Source organism: Agelaius tricolor, unplaced genomic scaffold (genome assembly GCF_023055355.1).
Source record: "Agelaius tricolor isolate 1412-34295 unplaced genomic scaffold, bAgeTri1.0.p SCAF_5, whole genome shotgun sequence".
Classification (NCBI taxonomy): Eukaryota; Metazoa; Chordata; class Aves; order Passeriformes; family Icteridae; genus Agelaius; species Agelaius tricolor.
Genome location: NW_027269265.1, coordinates 52,079,044 through 52,098,549, shown reverse-complemented (window position 1 = coordinate 52,098,549; position 19,506 = coordinate 52,079,044). Strand labels below are relative to the sequence as shown.

At 46.1% G+C, this 19,506-nt stretch overlaps 1 long non-coding RNA gene across 1 annotated transcript; it reads left to right on the top strand.

Annotated features, from left to right (window-relative positions):
- The first annotated feature begins 10,637 nt into the window (after positions 1 to 10,637).
- On the top strand, positions 10,638 to 14,676 carry LOC139590713 (uncharacterized). Its single transcript, XR_011679413.1, has 3 exons — positions 10,638 to 10,777; positions 14,421 to 14,496; positions 14,589 to 14,676. It is a non-coding gene; the product is annotated as an uncharacterized lncRNA (long non-coding RNA).
- The last annotated feature ends 4,830 nt before the right edge of the window (positions 14,677 to 19,506 follow it).

Sequence of the window (19,506 nt, the reverse complement as noted above, 5' to 3'; positions counted from 1 at the left end):
AAAACTCCTCCTGGACTGGGTGTCTGCCCCATGGCATCTTCAATCCCAAGCTCTGGCTTCCTTCTCCTAGGTGGGATACTCCCAGTCCATCGATCCATGCTAGAGTAGCTTCTTCTTGGTGCACAACTGTAGCAAGATAATTATCTTCTAATGTGAGATTCTTGCTTGGGCTGTGCCCTGAACAGAGATTATTATTATTCCAGAACAGAGATGTATGAAGTATATACCTCTGCAGTGTATATAAAACACACAAATACCCAAACAGAAAAGTACTGATGCTGTTTGCAAGTGAAATTAAGTGAGGCTGGAGGAATTGCTTTGTTGTTGTATGCTTACCTGGGTCTTGTTTCCTTTTTTTTTTCCTCCCCTTAAGAAAGGCAGTAAGAGCCTACATTAGAGAAAAGAACCCTCTGAACTTCTTGTCAGGGTCACACAGTGGTTACATGATAAAAATGGAATGTATATCCTTGAGCAGACCATGACTTGACCTGGTGAAATGTTAGGGCCTGTGATCCCATGAGAATCAGACAAATTTTGGAGTTTGGACTTTTTCCTATGCATCAACATTGTTCTGGTCAGATGTTCCCTTCACAGTGCTGTTGCTTCCATGTGGTCCTGCACAAATCCCTAAATTTCTCTAGTTCTTCACTCTTCTGCTCAGTGAAATAGAGCAGAGGTTCATTTATTGCTGCCTTAGAGGGTTGAGAGTGGCTGCTTTGCAGTGTGTGCTGTGATGCCCTGATGAAAGCTACCATGTAAACCCTGATAGTGCAGCATGCCCACACTGAAAAGCATGCAGCCTGCAGAGTTAGACAAACTTTCTTCTCACTTGCAGAGAAGACAAGTCTTTCAACATGTTTTGGTTTTGGATTTTGATCTTTAACCTCGATACTTATGGTGGTTGGAAGAAGGAGAGAGTTGGCAAGTGTCTCTCTGTAGAGATTAACCAGAGCAGGAGCAGTGGAGCAGCTGGGGGGGATCCCAGCTCCTTCCTGCACAGCACACCTAGCCCAAGAGTAAAGCCTGTGTCATGTCAACAAGAAAAGATCTGCCTCCACTTGGCAACACAGCCTGTAACACTAAACTTGCTTTCTTGCTGTTCTTTCTCTCAGCACTGCTGGTATTTCCCTCACCTTCCTATGACAGCTCTCTTCTCCAGGCACAGGGGGGTCACCACGGTGTTCTCTTAACAAACTGGAAATGAGGAAGTGATGCTAAAAGTTCATCCTTTAAAAGCACTTTAAAATCCTTCTTACCACCTTGTGAGAGGGGAGAAAATGATGTGGAGACATTTTGGGGTTTTGTTTTGACCTTGATTTGCCAAGGTGTAGAAACTACATGAAGCAGCCCAGGGTTTTAGTTTCATTTGTTCTGTCCTCTGGTTTCATCATTTTGGAAATGTAAACAATGCACAGAGGATCTTGTTGCAACATCTTCCAATAAGAGCAGCATAAAATCACCCTGGCTACGTGACTCTCTCAGGTCCCTGCTGCCTGTAATATTCCTTCTGATGAAGTAATTCAGAAGTGTATGGGCAAATCAGGATGTTCTTGATCTCTGCTGATGCCATAGTGGCATCTACTGTAGGAAAGACCAAGCCTTGGCCCCTTTCTGCAGTGGTCACCTGCAGAATGTCCATGCAGAGTTCTGAGAGCAGCTGACACCTTTGTAACACTGGGCAAGGGCTGCTCCCCTCCTTGGCTTGTCCCAGGGCAGGGACAGGGTGCACAAGCAGGGTCCATCCCTCCCAGGCTGGCTCCTGGATGTGCAGAGGAATGCTCCCCAGGCATGCTGTGAATGATTCACACCTACATCCCCCCAAGGCTCTTTATGGGTGAGGTTTTGCCTGAGTCTGAGCAATTTCCTGGGCAAAGCCCTTCCACTGTAAATCTGGTACGTGGTCTTTACACCAGCAGTGCTGTAGTCATAAAGCAGTGACAGCTCTCACAATTAATGCCAGCACATGACTGGCCTCCTTCAGTCTAAAATAAGTCATTCCATGATCTTGTGAGGGCCAATATGAGGAAAGAGATTCCAAAATACTGAATACTTGAGGGGATTAGCAAAAAAATGCAAACGTTTGTCTTTCAGGTTAATAGCCTGCGTGGATGTTGTCATCCTGCCCCTGGGAACCTGTGGGTTGGCATCAAGGCTCTCTCTCTGAGCGTGTTGAGAGCAGTTAAAGTATTATTAATACAGGCCACATTCCATGGATGTGCAGTTCTGAGGTGCTGAGGACACCCTTGTTAAAACCTTGGCAGATCATCACAAGCATCTTCCCTGCTTTTGGCCTGAGGGAGGTGTTCCTTTATGAGCTGCATTAGTCAGGAGAAAAAGGGGAAGGTTTCAAAACAAAACCAAAGTTCAAACCCAAAAAAAAAAAAAAACCCAACAAAAAAACCTTTTAAAACTAGGATATTGTTCTGGGGCATGTAGTTGCAGGCATGTGCAAAGGCACAGTGAGTGCTGAGGAAGGTGTAAGCTTTGCTGAGAAGGGAGCTCTCGAGCTTCCAGCATGGCTGACAAGCACTGACTCCTCTGTTAAAGACCTGCACTCTGCCAGGAAGCTTTCCAGCTGAAGTGGACATGTTCCTACCACTGAGATAAAACAGCTTACTGAACTTCAATGAACTTGCAGAAAGGATCTGAATTTTTTTGCTCTAAAAGCCTTTTCCCCATGCAAGTGAATGGAATGCGTGGGACTTATGACTAATGGCAAGAAACTTCAGAGCAAAATGAGGGCATCACACAGTCAGGAGTCACAAGTCTGTTCCTCAGCACCTGGCCTGCTCAGGGGCTCTCCTCTGGTTGCAGCTGCATGAGGAACCAGCTGAGAAGTGTTCATGTAACAGGTTCTGCCCTCAGGGGCTGCAGGAACACACCAGGAGCAGTGTCCTGGGCAGTCTTACTCTCCCTATTCCCTCCTGCCAGCACAGGTTAAACAGGTGGATGTTAATCCTCTGGAAAAGGAACAGACAGGACAGCAATTGGGAAAGCACTGTCCAGTTACACTAAAGCTTTATCTCTGTTGTGTATTTATTTTGAGCAAGAGTGATGGAGGCTGGTTTAAATAAGAGCCTGCTTTAAGTTTCTCTGTACTTTCTAATAAGTGCTTTCAACCCCAGCTCTTGTGTATGGAAAAAGAAGTCTAAATAAAATGTAATTATAGTATAAAGTTAGCTTTTCTCCTCACTCCAAAGCTTGGAACATGGTTGTTTTTTACAGTTTGTAAAAATTCATAATGTTGTCAGGCTTGGTGAAGCAGTACCTACTTCTGTGTAGCTGAGGACCTTCATTCCACACTGTTTTCTTCAGAGGAGGGAATTCCTGACCACTGTCAGGACTGTAAAGACTCAAGTGGTCCTTGGAGTGCCCACCAGTTCAGGCAGGGCTGAAGTTTGAATATTGGTGTGGGTTTTATGCCAAATCTTCCTGGTGGTGACTGGGAGAGCAGCAGAGTCTGGGCAGGAGGCTGGGCTCAGTGACACCCACTGGAGCTGAGCCTTGTGGCAGCCCATGGAGGGCACCCTGAGGCTCAGCAAAATGCAGAGCCAAGCAGGCAGGGTGCAGAAACAGAAGGAATAATTACAGCAGCATCAGGCCACCAAGGGGTGTTGGGCTCACGTGCCTGTGCAGATGCTGGGGTTTGCCTGCTTCCACCATGCTAAGCTGGAAGTGAGAAGATGTAATGCTCCATCTCAGGAGACATCCAGCCTCCTGGAAATATTTATAGCTGTTAAAGTTTCTCTGTTCAGAACAAGCCAAAAATATTGGTGTGCTTTGCATGAGTGTGTTTCTATTCATATTTCCAAAAATGCCTACCTCTTCACTGACCTTCTGCAGGCTGCTAGAAATTGCCAGGGAAGGGCCTTTAAATATTTGTATAAATTACATATTATATATGTACCAGAAATACATCTAAATACAACATTGTTGATGTTGTATCTGCCATCTGATTTTGAAAAAACCAGCACAAACAGAGGGGAAAATGTTTCCTATTTTAAATCTCTTTGATTACTTGCCTGTGAGCAGTTGATGAATCCAGTTGGCCTGCTGTAAATCTGGGAGGGATTCTTTGGACAAAGTACCGAGTGTATTTTGAACTGTTTTAGCTGAAAACAACTCATCTTTTTAATTACCTCTTTGAAAAGAGGTCCACTGGTTAAATTCAGCACAATTTTACACGCGTGTTGGGAGGTGTTAAGAGCAGCCTGAAAACAACTGTTCTCTTCAGAGCTGTTTGCTCTGAAGAGAAAACTTTCATCAGGGTAAAGGGAAATTATTTGGGATTGATATTGACCTGTTAGTTATTTCTGGAGGGCAAATAAAGTGGGGAAAAATCACTTTTGCCCCACAGCCTGTGCTGGTGAGTAGGGGATGGTCATGCTCAGAAAAACTACAGAACATGGGCTCCCTTGTTCTCTCTGATGCATTTGCAGGGGAACTTGGTGGGTCACCACATGAAGTCTAAAAAGCTTGGTCATCACCCCCATTCTCCTCCCTGGCCCTCAGGTGGGTGTAATGCTGTCTCCCAACCATTGTCCAGCACCCCATGACCATCCTGGGCCTGGGGGAAGGTAAGAGCTGCCCTGCATGGCAAGCAGGGCCACATTTGCAGCTTTCAGCCTGCCAGAGCAGCCAGTGGCAGCACAAGGGTGTCCCCAGCAGCTGTGCTGGCTGAGGGCCACCCCTTTGGCAGGGCAGGAAGGCACAGCTCAGCCAAGCCTGGCTGAAGGAGCCCAGCCCAGGGGAGGAGGGTGCCGGGCTGGCAGGAAGGGATGTGCAAGGAGCAGTTTTCTGACCAAGGCAGTGTCCCACAGGAAGTCTAGGGCACTCTCAGAGTGGATTTGTTCAGCCTCTGCCTGAGCAGGCCCAGGGACCTCGCTGTGTCCCCTGGGGTTTTGCTCAGACACTGCAGAGGATACTGAGGGCTCTGCTGGAGCAGAGCTGAGCCCAACAGCTCACAGCTGTTTGACCATCGTGGAAAGCCGAACTACGGAGAGGAATTTTTCCTTGTTGATTTGTATGATTTTCTTTGGAGAGCAATGGTCCTTTGGGCTCTCTGCTTTTTCACTCATCTGTTTTAAAAGCCCCATTTTGGGACATCCCAATTCCTCCAGCCAAGAAAAGCTGGATTCTGCTCCTGGCTTGCTCAGAAATGGTTGCTCAAGAGCAAAATGAAGCATTCCTGTCAGGAGTTGGATGCACAACATCCAATGTGCTCCTGGGGTCAGAGGAATAGGTCCTAGGCTCGTGGAGAAATCCTCCTCATGGCAATGCATGACGTCAGTGCAGGAAGGGCCCATCCAGCCCTGCATTCCAGTAGGAAACACAGCAGCCAGGTGAAACGTCCAGCAAAAGGCCAGCTTAATAAACTTCCTGCTCAGCTTGAGGACAGGATAAATAGCTCCATGATGTCTGCTTCACAAAGCCAAATTGCACACCTCTCTGTATTGCAGAGCTGCTCTGGTCAAGGGACTGTCAACATTTCCCATCTGGATGGATGATTTAGCTGCTTCCCTTCTCATCAGGGCGTTTGACTTACCCAGTGCTGCTAAAAGACTGTTTTTATGGAATATAATTTTCATCCACTGGCTATGTCATCCTTGGGCTTGAAAAAGGAGTTTTAAGCAGTATTAGAGTGGAAGGATAATGAATATTTAAACACATAATTTTGCAAACCCCTGGAGAATAAGAGGAAACTTAGAGGCAGACACACACACAGTCTGGAGATGGCAAACACTCTCCCCTCCTTGCCTTTAGTTTTAGAAGGATCCATGGATTGAACTATTACTCATTAGGGTCTGCACCCCCAGCTTTGTGCTCCACGGCAGATGCTCAGTGTTTGTAAAGAAAGCAAACTTATTGCACTGTGTAATGAGATTTGAATGCAAACATTTAATTAACATTATCTGTTCAGAAGCATTGTTTAAACACCAGTTAACCTTTCTGTGCCAAAGCTGAATGAAACTTTGAAACTGGAGGCTGGGTTTTCTGTCCTGCTGACCAGTGCCATGGATTGATGTGCTGTTGATACAACCGCTTTCTCAGGTTTCACCTATGGAAGTCTGTGATGGAGCAGCAACTTCATTAATTTGGCCCATACGGACTCAGTTGAATGCTAATATTTTGACCTTATTCCCTAGGAAATATTCTTCCTGCTGCACAGATTTGGAAAGCATAGCCATCCCTGCGTTCTGAGCTGCATTTATGACAAACTTTCAGAAAGATAATATTTCACACGTAAATACGTGAGTGTTGGTTGTTAACACTTTCTGTATTACCAGAAAAAGGTGAGTCCTCGTTGCTCTGTAGTTTTGAGTGCTCCTTTGCATTTTTCAGCACCCTGAGGTGTACAGATCTGCCTGCCCTCTAACCCAGGAAGGACAAGAATGTGAGTCCTGTGTGCAGCTGACCTCACCTGGGCTTGACACAGTCGTGAACCTCACACCCCAGCAGAGAGGATAAAGATGCAGAGGTTACAAAAAAACCCTTAAATACAAAGGTGTTTAATCAAAGAGCTCCTTTAATGGCTTTGTGCAGCCAAAGCCCTGTGGTGGATCCAGCAGGCTCTGTTAAGGAGGAGTGTGGAGAAGCTGGACATTGGTTACTCATTGACTGACCCACACAGTCTAACTCAGTGATCACTGAGGTGGAATCTGCCTGGTTATCTCAAGGAAGAGGAAGAAATTGGGCTAGGAATTATGTTTTGTGAAAATACAATACAAATTCCTAACCCAGTTTTCAGCTGGGAGAACATGTTATTGTTGAACAATTGATACCACTTCATGGAAGCTTATTTTCTGTGCCTTAAGGGAAATTCAATTAAGTGAACTGCTATTTTAGAACACTGCTCTTTCCTGTCACTGATGAAGCAATAACAGTTGCAGAACATGGGATTTTCTGGGAGTATTGGTTGTTACTCTCATTTATATTAATTTTTCAGCCTCTATTTGAATCTTATCTATAATACCCTCCAAGAGAGCCCACTAGAGACCTAACGGATTTCACTGGTGCCTCCAGGCTGCTGTGTGCTTGCTGCCACAAGGCAAGGAGAAAGGCATGTCCCACAGCTGCAGGAGGCAGTGCTAGAGGTGCTGTGGCCCCAGTGAATAGGGCTGTGCATGACAGCAGCTGAGGTTTGTGGCATACTCTACCCATAGGCACTTGCTGACATCCAGAGGAGCCTGTTCCTCCACATAGTGAACTGCTTTTGTCACTATCCAGCCCAGAAACCAAAATGTTCAGAGTGGTGCAAGTCCATTGTCTAGTCTTTGCATTTGCTGAGCTGTAATGAGCATGGAAAGGCAGAGATTTGAATCTCACATGACAAGAAGTGTCAGGGTTGGGGATTAATTCTCTGTGAAATAATTTTGGTGATGGGATGCTGCCAGGACGCCTGACTCTGCATTCCTCAGACACCCCAGATTCCCAAACTGCAAGGAGAGGACTGTCTAGGCAAGGAATGCAGCATGAACTTGTAAACTTTTCAGAGATATCTTAGCACCTTAGTGGGATGGTCTCAAGAGCCTGCTGTGCCAAAAAGGTGCCCCTTCTAGGACTGGGGCCATGTCTAGAATGCTGGACTTTAGTGAAGGGCGCATTTTTATAACTGTCTCCTATAAAAGGCTAAATACCAGGTTAATTAGGCTTGACCGTGCTGACAGACTCCTAATTAAATCACTGTGAACAATATCAGTGTTGCATAACTCTATTTCCATCAAAATCGCCAGAAATGAAGATATTTTCGTTGTTCCTTGTAAGAGATGAAGGTCTGACAGCTTGTTGCCATTTCCAGTACTGCTGGTTCATTAATTTGTCCATAATTCTGATCTTTCTACTCCATTCCCATCTCTCTTTGGCTCTCTGTTCTGCTTGTTTAGCACTGCCATTTTGGCTCATTCAGTATCATGCTGTATTGTGCCTCTCCCGTACCCTTCTGTCCCTCCATCCAGCCACACAGGTACAAATGTGCTGTCCCTCAGCAGGGATGGGTCCTGCAAAACACCACCTACCACAAGCTTGTATCTGGTGTATCTGGTGTCCAGCACCTGCTTTGTGGTGGGTTTTGTTTTTGGTTTTTTTGGGGGTTTTTTTGTTTTTTTGGAGACTTTGGAGTCTGAGTCCCTGGGCAGAAGTCATTTAAGCAGAGTGGAAATCCAGCCTGAGCCCGGGCTGCTCCGGGATGTTGGCAATCCATGTGACTCCTGGATGCTGATTAATTGCTGTAAGGGTTAAAGGGAATGCAATGCCTGGTCTTGCTGCCAGTCTCCTGCCTGTCTGTCTGTCTGTCTGTAAAAGGGGGGCCACTCCATGCCAGCCTTTGAGTCATGCCAGGAGAACAAGCCAGGGCAAAGCCCTCTGCTTGCTGCACAAACCCTGGGAGCAGCTCACTGCTCTCTCCTTTTCAGTTCCTGTGCTTCAAACCACACTGCAGCAGCTCTTAGCAGAGCTGAAGGCAAGAAATGCTCATGTGAATTTTGGAACTTCAGCCTGCTGAGCCCCTAGCCAGGGGACAGCAGCAGTGGATGCCTGTTGTCCCCTCCTGTCCCCAGGTATCTGGGGAGCCCCTGCTTGCCCAGCGGGGAGCAGGCAGCACAAGTCTGGCTTTGTCTGGCCTTATGGGATAGGATCATCTGGCCTTATGATCCTATTCCTCAGGATCAGGAAATTCCCAGCTGCTCCCCAAGACTGGAAATGGTGCAAGGGGAACATAACCTGGACGTGGGGTCTGGCCTGAAATCTCCTCTCCAACTCCAGAAACAGTTTGCTGTCTCTGTCTCAATGTTTTTGTCTATCTCTGCTTAAAAGCTTTAAATAATGTCACGAAACTACTCACACATCCCACACTGCAAAATATATAAACAGTGAGAGGAGCTGAGCGTGTTTAACAAGCTGGAGCACAACCAAAAAAGACTTAAAGCCTGTGATCAGCTTGGTAGCACACAGGAGCCACCAGAGGATGACCACAAGGGTTGATTCAAGTTCTGCTCCCTCTTCTGCTTTCCTATCCCATTGTACATCCATGATCTCAAAGTTATTCATTCTCCCGTGACCTGGTCTCAATCAAGCCTTTAGCTCTTGTTGCTGCTCATGTTCCATTTCATGTGCATCAAGTTCTCAGGACCTTGAAAGAGCCACCATGTCTTGAAATCCCATTTCTTGGGCTGCAGTTCATCTTGCCTGTTCTCTCCCTCTTGCCCCCTTGCTTTGTGCTCATACTCAGCCCTTGTGATGTAGAATGCAAATAAAAAGGGTTTGTGGGAGACTACCAGAAGATTGCAATCTTCTTATCTCTCATTCCAGACTTATCCTGAAATGACTCGTTCTTTCTTCTCTTTTTATTTCACAATATAACCATTTCACAGAGGAGGTGACATCTTTCAGTGCTTTAGCATTTCATCTCCCTATGTCTTCACATTTTTTTCCACTTTCTCATCTGCATGTTACCAACTTAATTATGCTGCACAATGACTTTAAAAAGGCAAATTCTAACAAAGGCTAAGGAGGATGTTTCTTGGCAGCTGGTCATGGTTTTGCCTTGGGCCCATAACTTTGCTTGCCACTCTCCACTGGGCACTGAAGCTGCTCTTGTGTTTAAAGATAATTGCTCCGAGCAAGATTATATCATATTTTCTGTCTATGCTTTCAGGAGGGTTTAATGCTGTATAATCTGCTCATTATAAGCACATCTCCAGACAATAGCAGGCTGCAGAATACAGTGTGATAAAGTGTTAGCAAATCTTGTTCGTGTTCACTCCCTGTCGTTATATTTAGGTTCTAATGGTTCAAGAGCACACAGAAATTTTATTAAAATGGGGCTCAAATTAATGGCTGCAGATGTACCCAGTTTTCTTCACCCATAGCTAAAGATGACAGGGACTCCAGAAGAGGTGCATGATATTTTTCTGAATCAGTCTGTCAAAGAAGCTTAAGAGCTTGTGTAAGATCTTGCTATCTAATGATGAATATTGACAAATCATGTTGATGTGACTGAACCAGCCTTCAGTAAAGGCACTGGAGAATAACTGCAGCAACTACCATCTTCTGCAGGGAATTCCAGGTAAATTTCTGAAGCTCAGCATGCCCTTTCTTTTTATGGCCCATTTTCCACAAGCAGCACCATGATGCTTATTCCTTCTGCAGCAGAGCAATTTCTTGTGAGCATGGCTGGTAGATGAAGTAGCCAAATTCCATTCAAGACTGAGGAGAAGTGACTTTGCCTCAGTTTCCTGTCTTGTTAAAGATATATCCAATGTTTAAAGACTTGGGAAGTTGTGTTTCTTGAAAGACCAGTTCCTTTAAATTCCTGCATACATATTTAATTTCTGAGTGCCACGTGTCAGTTAAGCCCTGAAAACATGGTGAAGACACATTATTTCCACATGGGTCAGAACCATCTTTTGCAAGACTAGAAAGGATCTGATCTTGTCTCAAATTGTACTCCTGGTTCCTAGAAATACTCTTGCTGGGAGATAAGGAATATGATGTAACCATGGATGTCCCCTGAGTATTCTGGATTGAATGAAATCCTCCTCTACCATGAGAGTGGTCGTAGAATAAAAATTCCAGATGGGCTAATCATAACACAAACATTTACTGAGGTTTCAAGCTGGGACATCTGGGAGAACAGCTATGGAGCAAAATGCTAAAAAGAAAAGGTGCATTTATCCTAACTGGGACAGCTTTTACCCCGGAGTGAGCAGGGGAAGTGCTTCATTTGGCCAGCAATAATTAATGGCAGGAATTCCCAGCCAGTGCCTCCTTGGACTTGAAGGTGAGCCCATGAAGGTACTTACTGGGGGTGAGGAGGGGTCTCTTGGGGAGCCTTGTCCCTGGAGAAGGGCACTGTGGAAATATCTGGTGCTTGGGTGAGGCTTTATAGTGACATTCCCTGTTTGTCTTCATTAATGTTTAAATTTATCATGTGGGGAACAGAGCCGACCTTGAGTTTGCTCTATGTGCCATCTACAGGTAGGGGGGTGAGAGAGGCTTCTCCTCCTGCTGAAACCATCCTCATGCTTTGTGTTTAATGTAAACAGTGTGTTTAGAAATGTATTGTCTGTGGCAGACCTGACATCACAACCAAATTCTTTAAAATAAAGTGTTCAGGGGGAATCGTGTGTCAGCTGCCTAGCGCTGAAATGTATGGAATGGAATTAAGCAAACCTTTTCTTAATTAAAAAAATGAAAACGGATTCTGAACTTTAACTAAGGGTCACTTTGGGATGATTTTTAGACAGAAAAAATCTTGGCTTTCTGGCAGGACAGCTGTGAGGGAGTGCTCTATTCATTAGAACACAATTTGTCCAAGAAAATACGTTCCAAGTCCTAATCAATTTAGATGAAAACTTGCTGGACAGGGTTCAAGCAGGCCAGTTATGAGTCTTATAAAGCCAAACCCACATGTCTCAGTGGGCAGGAGGCAAGATAATCTTAGCTTACAATGGAATGTTTAAATGTATACAGCTAAGACACTGACATAGGCACAAGGGCTGGTTCTTTTGTGATGGGGGTTTTTTTTCTCCCATCATGAAGATGGGTTAGAATTTTTAAGAAGAATTGGAATTTTTAAAGAGAGGGAATATCCCTTTAAGATATAATCACTCATGCTGAATGGACTGTGGCCATATCCATCCTTTCTTGAGCATCTATAGAAAGATTTTTGGAAAAGTCCAGCTTCCAAAGCACTGGGAACGGAGGTGTGCCTCCAAATAAAGGTCCTGGCATTGCAGGCTCTTGCAGAGTTTTATAATTCCCAGCTGTATGAGGATTTTTTTTTTAATGAGCTGCTTCAGCAGTGGAAATGGAGCAGTTTGGAGAAGCTGTTGCACAGTGAGCCCCTGGGAAGGTGACAGCATGCACAGCATTGTTCTGCTGTTAAATGCAGGCTCTTTATGATGACACATCGCTACCGAGCACAGAAAACCACAGCTCAACACACCCCCAGCCCTCCTGGGGTTAATGGTGACTATTTTAGGGTTTGCTTTTCTGTCATTCAGTTAATTTCTCCATTCTTGCAGCTGGTAGCTTTAAAACAATGTGTTTGCAGATCCTTGCAAATTCCCATAGGGATGAGATATATAGCCTGAGCAGTCTTTAGCCTGGGGAATATTTCATTTCTTAATCTGAAATGGTTTTCTTACTTGCAGAGTCTTAGCTAAGGTTAATCTCCATCACAAACATGAATCAATGGTGCCTTTCACAGTAACTTTCAATGCCTGGTAGAAAGCCACAGCAACAAGTTGGTCCCTGAAGCGCCAGTTCACATTCACCTCTTGGCTAGTGGATCCTCTGCTCTCCTGCATCCGTCACTGGGAAGGGACAAACACAACATTTCTCTTCTCTCCTGACTCTCTTCTGGCACTGGAAGGCCTTCACTGACTTCAGGGGGGAAAAAAATTCTTTCTAGCTGTACGTGGCCCTGTCTACACCACAGGGCAGCCCCTCAATCCCAAACTTGTTACTCACCAGCCTCCTCCTATCCAGGACTGAGACCTGAGCCAGGAGCTGTCTTTCCTCATCACGACTCCTGTAATTTCAAGGGGCAGTGAAACACCCCTTCTGCCAGTCCTCCTCCTGCTCCTTTGTCCAACACCACCACCCTGCACCTGCATCCCCCCTCTTGACTCAGAGAGGGATTTACCAGCGTGGCTGGGGCTGGATGTGAAGGAGAAGGATCATACAGTATTGTTAAGCAACTTGTGGTTAAAGTCACAAACTCTGGAGACTTCTTGACTACTGTAAACGCCAGCGGCTCCTTGTCCCACAGCCTCTTCCTTCCTTCACGCCCCACTCTGCCAAGTCAGCCACCTGAGACTCTGCTCATTGCTCTTGTTTTCCCTGGCTCTTCTCACTTGTTTACTTTAAAATCTCTTTCCCTCCCCTTCCCTTCGTTTGAATTTCTTGCAGGAGGGTCTTGTAAGGACACCTACTTCAATCAGAATTTCCTGTGAATTAATAGGCAGCTTTTTTTTTTTTTGAGTTTTACATGTTTTGAAATAAAAATGTGATCATTTCTTCATTGCCCCTTCCCCGAACTCTGCTTTCAACAAACCCTCTTCTTACGGAAAGCCGTGGTTTTAGAGGCCCAGTGTGAAAGGCAGACTCTGTCCCACAGAGGAGGAGGAGGAGGAGGAGGAGGAGGAGGAGGGGTACTTTGGATGCAGCAGGACAGCCTGTCACCCAAGGGAAAACAGCCGACATGCTGCTGAGGCTGGCTGCATATTTTTGTTTCAGAAAGCACTCCAGACTCAAACCACCTGTGAGTGAGTCTGGCTGGCTGATTTAGCAGGGCCTAGTGCAGGGTGTCCTGTCAAAAGCCACGCTTATTTTCACAAAGGCAAATGAATCAGGTTTTACGTAGCAGGGCGACAGCTCGCTGGGACAGGCTCATTAAAGCTTTGTAAAACAAACTGTGAGCGAGAGGTGCAACATTTCCCCCTCCAAACCCGGAGAATAGACAGGCGTCCTATGGAAAAGTGAGTCATCATCTCTGTGGTACATTCTGTTCATTCTGTTATAATAAACATGAGTGTTTGTTTGCTGAGTCCATCAGCATGCAGACCCAAACTTGATCAGGAGGACGAGCTCCTCGGCCGCTGCCGGGCTCGCGTGTGCGCCACTGTTTGCTCCTCGCTTGGTTGTATAACAGCCCCAGTCATGTCAGCCTGCCATTCCAAGAGGAAATAACAGCACTTCCCTCATTTCTTTCAAATCCATCCCAAATTTCTATAAAAGACATCAAAGCAATTACTCTGATGCTTCCCGTGCTTTCCAAATGACTCATCTTCTAAAGAAACTGCTGGAAAATAAGGCACAAGCAAGGTTCCTTAATTCCAGGGCTTGAGACTTTTAAGAATCTCGTGGAAACAGGTCAAAATAAGAAGCCACAAACCCACCTTCTCATAAAACCCTTCTCCTTGTTTTATATATTTCTCTGCTACCAGTTGGAGCTGGTTTTACAAGCTGCACTGCCAGGAGATAAAGCAGGTTGTGAGTCCAGCTCCGTGACTGCAGAAGGTGAATTAGCTGGCCAAATGTGTTCATTGCTGCTGCTGTTGGAAGATGACTTTTAAATAGGATGATGCTTGGCTGCATCTAGAGCTAGCAGTGAAACAAGGGATTGTCTGCTGGAAACAAGGGGACTTCTGGGAAGGAAGTTTCCATGCAGCATGAGTAGCATTTTGGAAATCTGACTCCTGCCCTGTTATAACAACAGGCAAGATGTCCACAATTTTAAATGCTCACTGCATTTCTAAGAACTGTAGATGGGCAGGAAGGATTGCTTCTGACTTCAGTGGGAAGAGTTGGAGATTGGACATGGGTTAGAAATTTGTTGGGCTATAACTTAGAGTACTTCAGCTATTTCCATGGAATCACTTGCTAATTACAATTGCTTGTCTAATGCTGTGCTCCAGGAAATGAGGCTACTGTCCTGCAAAATCTGAAAGGAAGGGCTGGGGACAATGAGCATCCTCTGCCTGGCTCTGACAGGTAGGCATTCCCAGCTTCTGGGGTGCATGGAGTACCCTTTAGAATGCTCATTTTGCTGACTTTTTTCTTCCACCTTTACCCACATGTGGAAGGAACAGTGGCATTGCCATTGCAGACTCTCTCATGCAAGAGGACCATACACCAAAAGGCTTTGGGGTACCAAACAGCATAAGACTGCAGGTAAAATGGCTACTTCACTCCTGAAGTCCTGGCTACTTCACTGCCTGAACCTACCAGGGGCATTCATGTTGGAAATAAAAACCCTTGCCTTTTTGCTCTGGCAAATATCTGGTGTGGGGTGAATCTTTTGGGGTATTTTCTGCCTCGATAATATTTTGTTTTTTAATTTCTCTGCAAGTTATCCAATAACTGGAGTCCATTCATCCTTTCCAGTCCTGTACTACAGGTATTTTAGCAGCTGAGGAAAACCCTGCATTCGTCCCTCCTCAAAGTCTCCTCGTGCCGCTGGTGAGGTGAGGAAGTGCTTCAGAGGCATGTGAGATGCTCTCAGCATGCACAAGCCAGCTCCAGGAGCCAGTCCAACTCCAGGTTTCCAGAAAGAACCCAGAGAGGTCTCCCATCCCACAGGGAAGCAGCATCCAAAGGCTCTCCTCACCCTCTGCAGTGTCCCAGCTTCTCTCCGTGAGTCAGGCATCGCAGGAGAGCTTCTCCTGACCATAAGTGGGATGTTTAATGAACCTGAGGTTTTTAATCTTTAGATGTTCACAGCTGTTCACAAAAATATGAAATATATAGTCCAGCATGAGCAGCTGCATGCTGGGAGAAAAAATGCATAGCATTGTACTTGATCAGGGGTCAGGATGTCTCTGTGGGTTCTCTGGCAGGAATGAGTGGTTGGCATTGTATTTTTCTAGGTAAAATACAAGAGGTTTTACCCAGTAATAGAGCCTGTTGAGTCCAGAGCAGCCTGGCTTCTTGTAACATCCCCTGCATGTCCATGCCTGTGTTGCAGGTAGAAACACCACATTTAAGAAGTGAGGAATGACTTAGAGGTCTTCACAACCTAAACTATTCTATGATTGAGATCACTGAGTTGAACTGACTTGATTTCTGCTTTTTATCCCTATCAGTGACTGTCTTCTTTCCACTGTGGAAATTGTCATTCTGTGACCACACCATTGAAGGGATTATTTTTATTTTTTTAACCTGCTGGCTATGGTTTTTAAACAGTATTTTTTAATATTTCATGTGTGTGTGTGCTAATACAAAAGCAGGGGCAGTAGGAAGCTGCAGGTCTTTGCTCTGCTGGCTCCTGGTGAGCCATGGATGCATAAAGCTGTTTGGTATGTGCTGCTGCAAGAAGTACATGTGCAAGCAGGATGAGGTATCTGTGGGTGCAGGAGCATCTCCCTGGGAGCTCTAATGTTTGCTTTGCTGACAGTATCATTCCACTGAAGCAGCTCTCAGTTGCTTTCTACCTCAGCTTGTTTATCTGTAAAATGGAAATGGGGAACTTCCTAGAGAACCCAGAGCCATATTTTTAATTATTCATAGCCTTTGCATACCCTTGAGGCGAGTGTAAGCTGTAAATCTCTGAAGCTGCATACCAACATTTCTGTGGTTTGAGCATCAGGGGAGCCCCTTTTGCACAGACACTGCTGTATTCTCCTGACTGTGTGCTTCATGGCTAGCCTGTGCTCAGCCCTTGGCATGCAGACCAAGCACTGGGACCCCTGACCCCTTGCTGTGTGCAGAGCCAGGTGTTTTCCTGCAGAGCCTGTCCTGCTGGGGGCTGAGGGCTGGAGCTGGGAAGGTGCCTGTGGTGTGTGCTGTGCGTTTGAGGTCCTGAGAGCAGCGTGTGGCAGACCTGGGCTCCACAATCTGTGGGGGCACGGGGCAGCACCAGCACGGCCCTTCCCCAAGCCCCAGCCACACTCTGCACCCAGAGCCAAGCCCTGCCAGGGCTGTGGGCACACACAGTGCATCCCAAACAGGATGGAAGGTTGCTCAGGTCACCTTGTGCCTCTTGGTAAGCAGCCCCGTGCTTCACCATGAGCTCCCTGGAGGCTGTGACATTTGAGCTTGCACTGGCTGCCCCAGCAAGGGGAGGTCAAACAAATTGAATTTCTCTTCTAATTAGCTGTCTATGGCTTTGATCCATTGGAGGCCTTGTGTGTTTCAGCTGGAAGAAGGCACGCCACGTTCCAGCCCCCTCCCGCAGCGGGGAAGCGGCGATGCCCCGGCAAACGCGCGCGCTCAGCTGAGAGCCACCGCTGCAGCCTGGCCTCTGCGGAGAAGGATCCCAGCTTCCCTGGGCCTCCCTCTCACAGAAGTCAATTCCTTCCTATTGTCTTTGCAAGTTCTAACAGAACAGTAAGCTGCAGTAAGGAGAGGGGATATGTTCAATTTGAGCGGCGAGATTACGATGTTCCGAATAAAGCCGTATTTATTAATAATTACCTCTCTGCCATGACTTTAAATTCAAGCAGCTGGACAGCCTCTGCTCTTTATTAATTTCCTTGGATCCTTGGCACGAAGCCCTCAATTCCTGTGATGTAATGGTATAAAAAGTTGGCTCCTGACCGAGCTCCCACCCACAAGTTCTAAATTTGGAGCATGGCAAATTTCTGCAGATTCCAGAGACAGGCTATGCTCAAGATGTGCTGATGCCTTCAGTCCCATCCTATTGCACCAAACAACAAGGTTGTGGGCTTTTTATAACGGGGATCATAAATATGACTCAGATGCACATGTTGTCTATGTAAGCACTTGGGGTTGGCTATCACTTTATGGTACTGGGAAGAAGCCAAGCCAAATAAAAATTGTTTTGAGTAAATATTACATTTCTAGAGCATGAATAAGTTTTCTCTGCAGCCAACGTGTCACTAATGGGAATAAAGAAGAAGACGGGGTGGGGGAAAAGCAGTAACTAAATCACCCCTCTGAACACAGACAGTCTGCAGCAAGACCTGTTGTTTGGACTCGTCTGGGGTGTGATATCCCAGATAATTCATAGCAGGTCTCAGCAAGGCCACGAGAGATGGAAATAAAAATAGCTGTATAGCTCAGCACCGTCCTGCTGCGCCGCTCTCGTTTGGGTGGGATCTCCAGGAGTGGTATGTAAAACAGGCAAGCAGAGAACCCAGTGTCCTCCTCTCCCCTGCTCCCAAATGTGCAGAGGCTCAAGCATGTGGATTGCTCCATGTGGAGATCGGTGTTGCTACTCACATGCTCAGCACTAAGCGTGTGCACATGTCTGCCCAGGATCCAGGCCAGGAGGAAGGATGAGTTTTTCATCCTGCAGTTTTTGGACCCCAGGGGATGTCTGCACTGCAGGGGGGAGGCAGAAAATGAGCCCACGTGCAGCTCTCATCCATAAGGAAGCAGCTCCCTGGCAGCTCTGTGGGGCAGGGATGTGCCATCCCACCACGGGCACAGGGCTGGTTCCTCACAGCTGCTGGCTCTGCTCCAGCTCCTCCAGCAAGCTGATAAGCCTCAGCATCCCCCAAAATCCCAATTGCTCCTGCCCTTGAGCAGTACTCAGGGAACAGCTTATGAAGTACTTTATGTACCTGAAATGCAAAGGGATTAAAAAAAAAAAAAAAAAAAAAAAAACTCTTTCTGAAAGAACTTTTCAGGAAACATTCCCTGATAAAAGGAATCCTCAAGTCTTTAAAAAATGATAGCCAGAGAGAAATAACAAGTGAGAGTCTAGCTTTGAAAATCATTAATGTCTTTTCCATTTTCCTGATGGGCATGTGCAATCCTTCCTGTTGCACCTGTGAGCTTCTACATGTCAGATAAGAGCTTTCCTGAGCTTTGCTGTCTTCTCCTTTTTTATAGGCTTCTTTCAGAGAGCAGGCAGAAAACCTGGCTTTAAAAGAGGAGCTCAGACAGGAAGCAGCAATCTTCCAGGAGGATTTCTGAGTGAAGCAGGAGAGCAACTGGCTTCTTGAAGTGTGAATTTCAAAGATCCCTACAACCCTTGGCTGCACAGTTGGAGCAGGTGAGCGGGGAGAGCCCTCGACATTCCCATGTCCCAGCCGTGTCCCTGTCAGAAGCTTTTGAAGAGCTTCTTGTGTGCAGTGGACTGGGGCTTGCAGCTAGAGTGTTTGAAGGGCTGTGAGCCCTGCAATAACCACAGCAGCCCTGACGTCAGCAGACCTGTACCTCCAGGGATTAGTGCTGAGAAATCAGGGCCGGTTTGCCCAGCTAAGGCGGTTTTGACTGTTTGAAGGATCTGGGTGATAAGTCCTTTTTCCATGCCTTGAATGCTGCCAGTGGTCATTTTCTGCCAGAAGAGCAGCCCAAACAGTGTACATGGGGCTGGCTCCCTCCCCTTTGTAATGCATTTTACAATTTGGAGAAACTTTTGTAACACAAGAAAGTGTTTTTACATATTAGAGCTTCTAAATTGTTAGAACAGTTGGAAAATCCTAATTGCCTCTAAAAGTCAAGGAAAAAAAACCAGGAAAGAAAACATTTTGGACTGCAGAATTAACAAAACTGGGAGCTGAAGTTCAGTTTCCTGGACAAAAATTTATTCAGGGAGTCCTGTCGTACTTGTGACTTTAAAACAAACACTTGAACCTTCAACAAGGGATTTGCATCTACCCCCAAACTTGCTCTGAGATGCAGAGCTTAAGCTTTAGCTTTGAAAACTCTCCAGAGATGCATTGTTGAGGTTGGCCATGTTTAGATTTACCCCATGTTGTCAGGGCTCCACACGCACAGGGGAGGGGAAAACCTACCTGGAATTGATTCAGCAGCTTGAATGAGAGATGACAAAAGAGGGCTTGGCGGGAGTGCTGGCCTAATTTCCATGAAACTTTGGGGGTAGCTGAATGGTGATTTAAGTCCAGTTAATTAGAGGCTAAAGGCTGCTTCAATTTGTGGTTGATACCCAAGAGGTTTTCTGGCTGCGAGGGATCAGGAATAAAGGTGGAGGAGCTGGAGGTGACACTGCAAGGGGCTGGTGCCACAGAGCTCTGGTCATGCCCTGGTATAAGTGGTGTTTTCCAGGCCTCACTCAGCAATCTCTGATTTGCA